Source organism: Lygodium microphyllum, chromosome 3 (assembly GCF_053477565.2).
Source record: "Lygodium microphyllum isolate KBCC chromosome 3, Lygodium_microphyllum_v1.1.10, whole genome shotgun sequence".
Classification (NCBI taxonomy): Eukaryota; Viridiplantae; Streptophyta; class Polypodiopsida; order Schizaeales; family Lygodiaceae; genus Lygodium; species Lygodium microphyllum.
The window spans coordinates 6,413,853-6,425,719 of NC_141137.1; positions in this window are offsets into that span (position 1 = coordinate 6,413,853).

An 11,867-nucleotide genomic window follows, 5' to 3' on the forward strand; every position below is an offset into this window, starting at 1 on the left:
TTTTGGATACTACATATGAGGATCTTGCTGATCCTCAAAAGCCTTATACGTTTCTTCTACAAGAAGTTCCATTGCAAAGCGATGTGCATTATTGTGGATGGAGAGTTATATCAAATATTTGCAGAACAGTGGATTCAAAGTTGTTACAAATAGGAGTGAATTTAAGTTAATTCCATTTTATTTTTGTGTAGCCCTTATCATGATGTCTTTTCACTAACTTATAACATTTATTCTTACAGTGTAGAGACTATCCTGAGTCCTATGTTTGGTGGACAAGGGAGAGATGCATTGAGCTAATTTTGGACAAGGCAATCACATCATATGATCCTAACTCCCCTCTTCCTCCCCAAAACTTCAATGGCCAAGGGCACAAGCAAGGGAAAGGGTAAAGGCAATGGCAATGGCAATGGCAATGGCAATGGCAATGGCAATGGCAATGGCAAGGGCAAGGGCAAGGGCAAGGGCAAGGGAAAGGGCAATGGCAATGGCAATGGTAAGTCAGCCACAAAGACCACTACTGCCGAGTCTAAAAGAAAAGGAATGCCAATGCTTTCTCCTCTGAAATTTGATCCATCCCCTCTTAAACCCCAAGAAAAGAGAGTACCTGTAAAGGTGAAATTCTTTCAACAATCAAAGAAAGGCCCTGTGAGAAAAAACATCTTTGAAGAAATCGATAAAGAAGCCACAAAGCCAACAAAGGAGAAGACATCATATAAAAAATCAAAAGAGCAAACATAAGCATACACAAGCCTTATTATTTTGGCTTTGTACATTTATATGATATTTTTGTACCTCATGGTGTATGTAATGAACTTTTTCACTTATAAATCGAATGTAATGTACATTTATTTCTATACATTCGAAAGGCAACTTGGTTCATGATAGCTTATGAGTTCCCACTAAGAAATATCTTAAGGATAGTCAATTAAGATAAATTCCTGCAAAGTTTTCATTCTCAAGGCTCAAAACTCACAATTGTGGGAGACAAACAACTCGTACAAGAGAAAGAGCGCTCGGCTATTTTACTAATTGTTACGCCATTCACTTTGAACTTATATCTAGGGGATGTATTGTCGCAATTCCAAGGTATCCCTCATATCTTTCAGACTCGAATTGGAAGTAACATTCAGTTTCTTTACTTCTTCATGCGGCAAAACGTGCACCACAAGTTTATACGGTGTGCAATCTGTATCGGAATCCAAGGGAACCCAAATACCAAATCTTAGTTTGTATCTCCTGTAATCAAAGCCCAAAGCAAGAGTTTGGCGAGGGATACTATAAGCCAAAGCCAAGGATTGAGGGCATGCACTGCACCTCAAGATATCACCCTTATGGTCGCACTCTCTAGATTTCCAAAGCATCCCTATAGTGTTGTCCAAATCCTCTTCCGAAAAGTTTCTACTTAGCCCGGATACCTTTGTTCTTTGTAAATTTGTTGTTTTAAAGCAAGCCACGAAGATATGGAGGGGTACAAACCATGATAAACGTATTCTTCTTGAGATCCTTCCAGTTGTCATGGACTTTTGAATATCCTGAGATATTTTGAATTTGAAAATCTGCACCGTTACCTTGTTAGGAATCTCCCAGTTTAGAGATGAAAGGCTTGGCAATGGCAAATCTTCGATATTCCCATACCTATCTGCTTTAGAGGGAACCACATACTGTGCATAATATATAAAAACCTTGCATTCACTAAAAAGAGACATAGTTTGATCGGCATAAATAATGTCTGCCAATACCTTATGAATGGCATTGAAAGTCCCACTTAGGCTTTCCACAGGTTGCCATTCAATACTTGTTGATGGTGGTGCACAGATCGGTTGTTGTACGCTTGCGTAGTGAATGCCGGAAGGTCCCCGAGAACAATAGAACTCTACTTTTTTCCGGATTTGCATACAATTGATTATCTTTTAATAACTGGAAAACCAAGGACAAATGTTCATAATGTTCTTTCTCATTTTGACTAAATACCAAAATATCATCAAAGAAGACAATAACACAATGTTGATATTTCAAAAATATACGGTTCATCATTCTACTAAATGTAGCAGGTGCATTAGTCAATCCGAAAGGCATCACTAAAAATTCATAATGACCAAACTGTGTCCTAAATGCAGTCTTGAATATGTCAAACTTATCTAGTCTCACCTGATGATAACCAGATTTAAGGTCTATTTTACTAAATATGGCAGAACCTTGCAGTTTATCCATAAGGTCATCGACTCTAGGAATTGGATACATATTCTTTATAGTGATCTTATTTAAAACTCGATAGTCAATGCACATACGATAGGTATTATTCTTTTTCTTTACTAACAGAACAGGTGCACCAAATGAAGAACTACTAGGTCTAATCAATCCTCTATTTAGTAATTCCTCAACTTGACTTTGAATTTCTTTTTGCTCTATCTGGTTATGCCTATATGGTGCTTTACAAGGTGGTTGTGTGCTAGGAATCAAATCTATTTTATGGTCTTCTGGACGTGAAGGAGATAAACCAGGTGGTAGATCTTCTGCAAAACAGTCTTTAAAGTCTGCAAGAAATTCTTTATGCCTAGGGTGCATATGATTTTCTTTAACTTGCAGTTCATTTACCCAAATGAGATAAGATTTACTACTTTTGCGTAATGCACGTTTAGCTTGAGTATGCGAAAGCAGTGGAAAAGCATTAGATGCATGCATACCATACAATGTAATATGTTTTCCTTGAAATTTAATATTAATTGAATGTGTGGAATAATCTATATCAGGGTTATGCTGATGATGCCAAGGCATATCTAAAATAATGTCACTGGACTATAGTGGTACAACTAGAAAATTTCTTCTTTCAGTGTATTCACCAATTTGAATTTCTAAGTCATGCACTTCTTGTGTACCATTATACCTAGTGCCTAAGAATGCTGCTTTGATGTGATAATGCATAGATATAGTCTGTAACTTCAATTCTTTTACTAGCTTTGCAAAAATAAAATCATGAGTACTACCGTCATCATGCAAAATAATCTTTTCCTTTCCATGCACTAAACATTTCATTGTCAATAAAGAATGTGGAGTTGGCATACCTGGTAAAGTATCCGAAGGAGTAGTAATGTCGTCCTCATCTTCCGTGAAATCAGGCATTTCTTCATGTTCGTCATCTTCCATTGCTCCAAGGTAGTTGATATGGACAGGTGGCTTCTTCGAATGGCAATTTGCTGCTAGATGTCCAAGCTGGTGGCATTTATAACATACTATAGGTTTGGATTTGGTTACATTGTTTGCAATGGTAGGAAGTCTAGGGATATTAGGATTTGGCTGTGGAATAGGCTTGGGGTTTTGGTTGGTATTGGATGGTAAAGCAGGTGGTTTTGCCCAATTTTTACAGAAAGATAATGAAGAGAATCGACCTTGATTAAATCTTCTAAAATTTGAGTTGAATTGCTTAGATCCATAGTTACCATTGGCTTGGAATTGCTGTGGACGCTTGTCTCTTCCTTGCAGCTTGTCTTCAGTGTCATGAGCTAATGAAATTGCATCTTCTAGAGTTGCAAGCTTGAACATTTTAACTTCAGTGTAGTAATGCCCAAGTAGTCCAGACATATACTTGCACTTGTGTGTCGCTTCAGGTAGGTCTTCAAGCATGCATAACTGGAGTAATGCATTCCAAAAGTGTTCGGTGTACTGAGGAATAGGCTTACGATCTCGTTGCTGAAGAAGGTCCCATTGCTTTATGGCTTTTTCATGAAATTGTGGAGGAAGGAAATTCTGCATAAAGTTCTTCTTGAAATTCTCCCAAGTAGTGGGACAATCTATACTTTTGCGAACCACGGTCCACCATAGAGATGCTCTATCCACTAAATGATTAGTGACACACTTGATTTTATCTTTTTCTGCATATGTTTCCTCATGAAAGTAGTCATCAAACTGACTAATGAATGCAAAAATAGTTTTTCCCTCTCGAGTGCCATTGAAAGTACGGAATTTGAAATTTCTTTTACTTATCTTTGTTTCCTTGCGGATGGATTGAGCTTCGAGAGTTGCGTCGATGGTACGTTGAATAAGATCTTCAGATTGAGGTTCCTCTTTGTCAGTAGTTGATCTTTGTAAATTAGCCAATTGAACTTGCAATGCTTGCCTAGCTCGTCGTTCTTCATTCAACTACATCATAATTAAGTCCAGCTTTTGCTCCATCGTAGGTTCAGGTAGGTCGCCTTCAACCATTAAATCATCCATATGTGGTTCCATCATCTTGCAAAACTCAAAAGACCTCTCACTCTCAAAATCAAGTTAGCGGGATGAGCGTAGCTCAAGATCAGGTATACAAGGCTGATATATTTTTGTGTGTGGTTTTCACAATCTTCGTCTTTGACTATTGCGGGATTTGTAATCTTTGTAAAATCTATGTTTTATCCTTCTTCGTATGTTGAGAATTCTTCAGTAAACCTGCATATGCGAAGAGTACCTTCCAATGAACAACTTTGCAGTTCGGAGTTTCTGTGCAGGAACAGCCCTTCTATGAGTTTTGAACAGAAGTCAGTTTTGACTTCAGGTGACTTGTCTGACTTGCAGAGTTGCAGACTTATGTGACTTGCAGAGTTTCAGAACTTGCAAAACTTGGTTGCTTTATCTGACTTGCAAAACTTGACTTGAAAGAACTTTGAAGACTTGAATAGTTGAATGACCTTAGATGATTTAGGGGATTAAGAAGCTTTATGCTTCTTAACCAGTCGTCAATTTTGAGGGCATGAATATGTCCTCGGCGGAAAAATCGGCGCCCAGAACGTCCTCACGTCCTTGATAATCAATCGTTTTGAATCTTAAGTAAAGCTTCTAATTGACTAAGCTTTCAAACTTTTAAGATTTAAGATTTTAAGCTTGGCAAGAAATATGGCTTATCTCTGTTTCTTGACAACTTGAAGAAGAGGATGTAGGAGTGGTCCTCTGTTGCTTCTGTAGGCCGGTCCTTCGCGATCTGATGATGGAAACAGAGGTTCTTGATCGCTAAAAATCCACCCGTATCGATCATTCGGAACGATCGTTCTAGGAGCTCCGCCTTCCCACAAGATGGGTAGCGATTGAAAGCTCTTGATCTCAGCTTCGCTTTGATACCACTGGTGCGTAGATCGGTTGTTGTACGCTCGCGTAGTGAATGCCGAAATGTCTCCAAGAACAATAGAACTCTACCTTTTGCACAAAACTCAAGGTAAAAAGCATACACGACATGAACAAGAGACCAATTGGGTGCAATCTCCCCCCATGCCTTGTGTGAGCGCTCCACGAAGCATGTATTTTATGTATTAATCATCTTCAAGCTCAAATAATAGCCCAAATTACAAAATAGCAAGCTTTTAGCTTTTGAGTTTGCTTTAGCACAAAATAGGAATAAAGCTAGTGGGTGGTGCCCAAAGAGTCTGGCATGCCCAATACAATGTCCAAGTACAAATAACATAATTGTGCGTCCATGCGCATACAAAATAATAAATAAATATCCAATGCCTCAATAAATAGGTGTGACAAAATATAGGTGCCATGCCTAAGGTATGCGCCCATCAAAATATAAATGATAAATCGAATACTCTCTATCCTCCAATGCTTTCCTCCACCACTGGTGCTATCTCTACACATCAACTGAAGCATTCACAATCGTTAGTAAAATAATACAATTAAACCGACAAAAGTGAATACCTAGCAGTCTTCAGCTACATAAATAAATCAATTGGTTAGAAATCAATCCTAACCTTAATTTATTACGAGTGCGCACTCTAAACTCATAAACATTTATTAATTTAATATGCATTTTGCGGAATCACCCGCTATGGAATCACCCATGTACACACTAAATTAATGAAAAGCCCGAAAAGGATAGGCGTCCCCATCAACTTCTCGCACAAAGAATCCACTTTGTGTATGAGCCCAGGTCATCAAAGTTTACAGAATCCACCGTAAAACCTCACGGAATCCACCGTGAAATATGCCTCCTGGCATCAGACGGAAAGATATCTACAATGACGAATTGGTTGTTAGTAGTTGCCTAAATGGAAAAGAATTACATACGTTATTCAACTAATAACTTACAATGTGTTTATTGGGGAACACGTTCGTTTGGAGGCAAGTGCATATCCTTGGCCATGTAAACATGTTGCACCTTGACAAACCACTCTTCGGGCATAATTTTGAAGGCAATGATACACCCCTTCCAGTGATGTTTTATATCATCTCATTTTCTTCTTTTCACCTTATGAGAGCCCTTGCAAGATGGAAGCATGGTAACCCAATCGTTTACAGTAAAGGTTTTGGGCTCGCAATTTCCATCTGCTCCCTGGCTATAGACTGTGCAAGAGAGTAGTAAACAAGAAGGGCGCCTAGAGGAAGCCATGAAAAGAATGAAAGTGTAGCGAAAGAAGCTCAAAGAGGGGTGAATGAACTAAAAAGTAGCGCCAAGAACACAAATGAGTATGTATTGGGTGCCAAAAAGAATATTGAAAGATCTCCCGACTTTCAAAAAACTCATTATTAATTTCATCACATCTCTGTCACGTATTTTGTCAGATTTGTGAGTAAATAACGTCTTTGGGAGTCCAAAACATGTCAGACTTTAGGGATTTTGGCTAAAAAAGAAGAGAGAATCACGAAATGGACTCCATTATCTCTAAAAAAGAGGAGACAAGAATACCATATTCTTGCACACGTAGCAAACTCTCTTTGGCCTATTTCTGAATCTCATGATTAACAAAAGTGCATTTTTGAAAGTGTTTTTGGCCCTAATGATTGTTTTGAACGAAAGTTACCATTAGTTTGAAATTGTTGTGGTCGCTTCTCTCATCTTCAAATTTTGTCTTCAATGTCATGGGCCAAGGAAATTGCATCTTCAAGAGTCGTTGGCTTAAACATATTGACCTCCGCATAAAAATGTCCAAGTAAGGCAGACATAAACTTGCGTTTATGGGTTGCCTTAAGTACATCTTCGAGCATTCGTAGTTTCAATAAAGCATTCCAAAAACACTCGGTATATTGTGAAATAGGCTTACGATCCCTCTGTTGTGTAGAAGATCCCATTGTTTGATTGCTTTTTTGTGGAATTGAGGTGGAAGGAAATTCTGCAAAATTTTCTTTTGGAAAGTCTCCCAAGTAGTAGGATGATCAATGCTCTTACAGACAACAGTCCACCATAGGGATGCTCTATCCACTAGGTGATTAGTGACACACTTAATTATGTAGTCTGCACGCATGAATTATCTTCTTGGAAGATGATTGTGATATTTCACAACAGTCCACCATAGGTGTGAACAGGGGCTTCAATGGAAGTCAAAACCCGTCCAGGATTGACTGTATACGAACGGTCACTATGGGAGAGGTTGAATCTTGAGATTTTAACCTTTGTGACTTAGTAGACTTGAAGCTTTAGTAAGCTTAAAGCTTTAAGCTTTAACTCTTTTGAAAACAAGCTTAATCAAATTATCTGATCTACACAAGGATGAGAGTATGTTGACATCGATGTCGCTAGGGACGGACGGAAAAATTATGGCCCTTAAGCTTTTTATTAAGATTAATAAGCTTTCTAATCTCAATTGAATAGAAGTTACTTACCTCCTTTTCTCTAAGAAAAAACATTTTTCAAAGGAACTTCCCGAGTGGTCCTCCGCATGTAGAGGCTGGTCCTTCGTGATCCAACAGCGTAGCAGGGGGTTCTTCACTGCCAGGGGCACGCTGGTATTGACGGATTGCCACGAGACTGACTATAGAGCTCAATCGTTCTAGGAGCTCCGCCTTCACATGAGATGGTAAGCAATTGGAATCCCTCGATCTTAGCTTCGTTCTAATACCACTGGTGCACAGATCGAATGATGTATGCACGCATAGCGAGCGTCGAAAGGTCCCCAAGAATAAAAGATCTCTACTTTTGCACAAAAAACAAGAGAGAAAACTTGCACGACATGAAGCAAAAGACCAATTGGGTACAATCTCCCCCCATGCCTTGTGTGAGCGCTCCACAAAGCATGTATTCGATATATTGTTCATCTCCAAGCTCAAAAAAATAGCCCAATTTACAATTAGCATGCTTTAGCTTTTGTGTTTACTTTTGTCCCACTAAAGAATTAAAGCTATTGGGTGCCCAAAGAGTCGGGCTGTGCCCAAATACAATGTCCAATAATAAATATTTAAATCATGCGCCCATGCGCATACAAAATAATAAATAAATTTGAAGCGCTTCAATAAATAAGCACGTCAAAATAAATATTGGCACCAAACCTAAGATGAGCGCCCATCAAAAATGATAAGTTCTTCTAAATAACTTGAATATATGCTATCGCCCCCAGTGCTTCCCAACGCCACTTGTCTGCTCTACACATCAACTGAAGCATTCACAATTGTTAGAAAATAATAAAATTAAACCAATAAAAGTGAATACCTAGCAGTCTTTAGCTACAAAATAAATAAATTGGTTAGAACTCAATTCTAACCTTAATTTATTACGAGTGCGCACTCTAAACTCATAAACGTCCATTAATTTAAATATGTATTTTGCAAAATCACCTGCTATGGAATCACCCACTTGCACATTAAATTAACAAGACGCCGGAAAAGGATAGGCATCCCCATCAACTTTTCATACAAGGAATCCACCTTGTGTATGAGCCTCGACAACAAATATAATTTTACGGAATCCACCGCAAAACCTCGTAGAATCCACTGTGGAATATGCCTCCTAGCATCAATGGAGAACCTGTAGGATAGACCAATCAGGAAAATTTAGGAAGTGGGAGAGGAGTAAATGGTAGAGGATATTTTCGTAGACCGATGGTGACTTGTTTTTCTATGGAGAGTTAGGTCATGTGAGTACAACTTGTCATTATCCAGCTAAAGCAGGTGGAGATATGTATCCTTTATCTCAAAATTTGCCTAACAGACAAAATGATTTTGTGATAGAAATTAAAAATGATTTTACTTCACAAGAACCTAAGTTGAATAAAGAAGAGAAAGGAAAAAGTGCTATAAATTGTATTCTTTTAGAAAATAAAAAAAAAGGAAAGTAAAACTGTTGATGTAATGCCAGAAATTAAAAGAAGAAGAGATGCTGAGAGAGATGAACCTGAAACTAGTAAGGCTGGTGAGAAGAGAGGAAGAAAAACAAAGAGAGGAGAGAAGAGAGAGGAAAATAAATCAAGAGCGCCTAGGAAACATTATCATGCTATTGATATTCCTTTGGGAGGAGAGAGTGATTATGACCTAAAAAAAGATATGATGGTAAGAAAGCTGATATATCTTTTGCCCAGTTGATGGAGTTGTGCCCTAAGATGAGAGGACAGTGGAAGAAATTAGTGAATCCGAAGTATAAGGAAAAAAAGAAAGGAACAGTGAGAGTTTTGAGTGTAGAGAAATTGCTTGATATTTGTCATATTGTTGACGCTTGGTATAAGAATCAGAACATAGGAGAAGCATATATTGATGGAGGAGCACAAATTAGTATGATGGAGGCTTGTGTTGAGCAGTTTAGACTTCAAATCATTGAAGGGTCAAAATTTTGAATCACGCTTACTAATCATGCTAAAGTGAGATGCTTAGGTATGATTCAGAATTTGGAAGTGAAGGTTTATGGAGTCTCTATGAAAATCGATTGTCATGTTATGCCATCAGGGTTGGGAGCTTTTCTGCTAATATTGGGTAGACCTTGGCTTAGGAAAGAAAGAGCAATTCAAGACTGGGAAAAAGGGATAATAACAATTTATGGTCGAAGGGGAGTACCTAAGAAGTTTGACATATCTTCGGAGAAAGGAACTTGTGAATGAAGAAGATTCTGAAGAAGAAAATGAGGGAGAGAGTGATAGCTCTTCTGAGGAAGATGATAGTGAGAATGAGAGTTCAGAGAGTGATTCTGATAGGGAGGTGTCATCTGTTGCGGTTGAGTTAGTGAGTTTTGAGAGAGAGGAAGAGATAATTGAGGATGATTTTTTGAGTTTGGAGCCCCAAGAGGAACACCAAGGGAAAGGGGATTCTATTGCAAGAAAATATATCTTGTAGCATCAACAAGCTTTTATTTCATTCTTTTGATGACCAAAACAAAGAAAACAACAATTCTTCACGTAACATCATAGTAGATATCTCCCACAGATTTGATAGAATCAACCATAATCCTCAACATCTTCATAGAATCCTTAAATAGAACAAGGAATATAAAATAATGCACCATTTTTGAATGGAAATCAATCACATACTATTCATCTTCAATGTCTTCATCGTTTTCTCTCTTGATCTCTCATATATAGTTACACTGTTTTGATAGAATTGGCTATCTCTGGCTCTCTCTCTCTCTCTCTCTCTCTCTCTCTCTCTCTCTCTCTCTCTCTCTCTCTCTCTCTCTCTCTCTCTCATATTAATACATCATCTCCTCACTAGAATACTCTAATAATGACTCTCAATAATCCTTCTTAGGTCATGGATGCACCTCCCAAGAGGTATGTCTGATGTGAAGAGCCACTAGAGCCACTACAGTGTCTCTTCATAGCTCACTAGTGTCACTGTCACTTCAGTCTTCAACAATTGCTTTTTCCATTTGTTTTAGCTCTTTTGAACTTAGATTCATCCTTTCCAAAAGTTAGAAAACTTTTCCAAAGTCACACATGCATTCTACAGAACACTTACAGAAGATCTACAGAACAGGAACAGAGCAGATACAGAGCAGAGACAGAACAAAGACAGAACAGAGACAGAAGGTTTACAGAGGGTTACAAAAGGTCATCAAAGAACAGTAGATCCTCATAAATTATACTAAAACCATTCCCAACTATAAAAAAATATTCAATAAGCTTTCAAAATATTTCACCCTTCATCAATCATCAATCCATGCTTCATACGTCAGAAGAAAATCAAAACAAAATAGAAGCTATACAGAAGGTATACGGAACCAATCAAAACCTCAACAGAACCTTTCAGAACATCACAGAGCTTCATATCTCCACTAAAAATCATCATAAGCTTCTAAAACATAATCAATATAATCCAAAAAACTCTCAAAAACTTCCATTAACAACCATACATCACTCTAAATCCATAAAAAATCAACCATTCAGACCTCAAGCATTAAGAATCATCCAGAATACATTGTAAAGGCATCAATGAAATTGATCCCTTTTGAAGGCTTGATGATTACAAAAATGATCCATGGAGAAGGACTCATCCACAAATGTCTTGGGAGGATTTTGAAAGAATTGAAGGCAGCACATCCTTTCTAGCAGAACAAGGTATCTGCCTGGTAGACATAGGGCATGAAAATATAGGACATCCAACTATTGGGAATCAATGTTCACATTGAAATTCATACAAAGCTTTGGAATGGCCTTTTGATCGTTATGGGAACGCCTATGCATATATGCTAGATACCAAGCAAAATGAGTTGTCAATCTCATTGAAGGATCTAGAGATTATGAATATTAGTAAGAAAAATGGAGGTAATTCTAGTATGCTTGACTAGCAGTTGTCTAGTCCCTTGGAATTAATGGCCAATTAATATGTGGTCCTATGAGAGAATCAGTTGAGCTTCATCCTCTTCTTCTTAGAATCTGCTGATCAAATCCTTCGTACCCACTAACCAACTGAGGGGGTTGAGAAATAGAAGTGGCAGGAGATGGAAGTGGAATAAGTAAAAGAGGATGAAGAGATGGGTAGGAAAAATCATAAAAGGAGGAATAAGCTAAAGAAGGAGTGGCTGAAAATTTAAGCGAATTAGTTAGGAAATGTGTCAATTGATAAACAGGAAAAGTAGAAGGTATATGGATAGATGGAGAAGGGCATGGCGGTGAAGGGGAAAAAACTCGATCTTCAATGAAAGAACAATAGGTAAATATAGGAATTTGAGGAAAACCCTGAGGTTGGAAAAGAAGAGGTAAGAT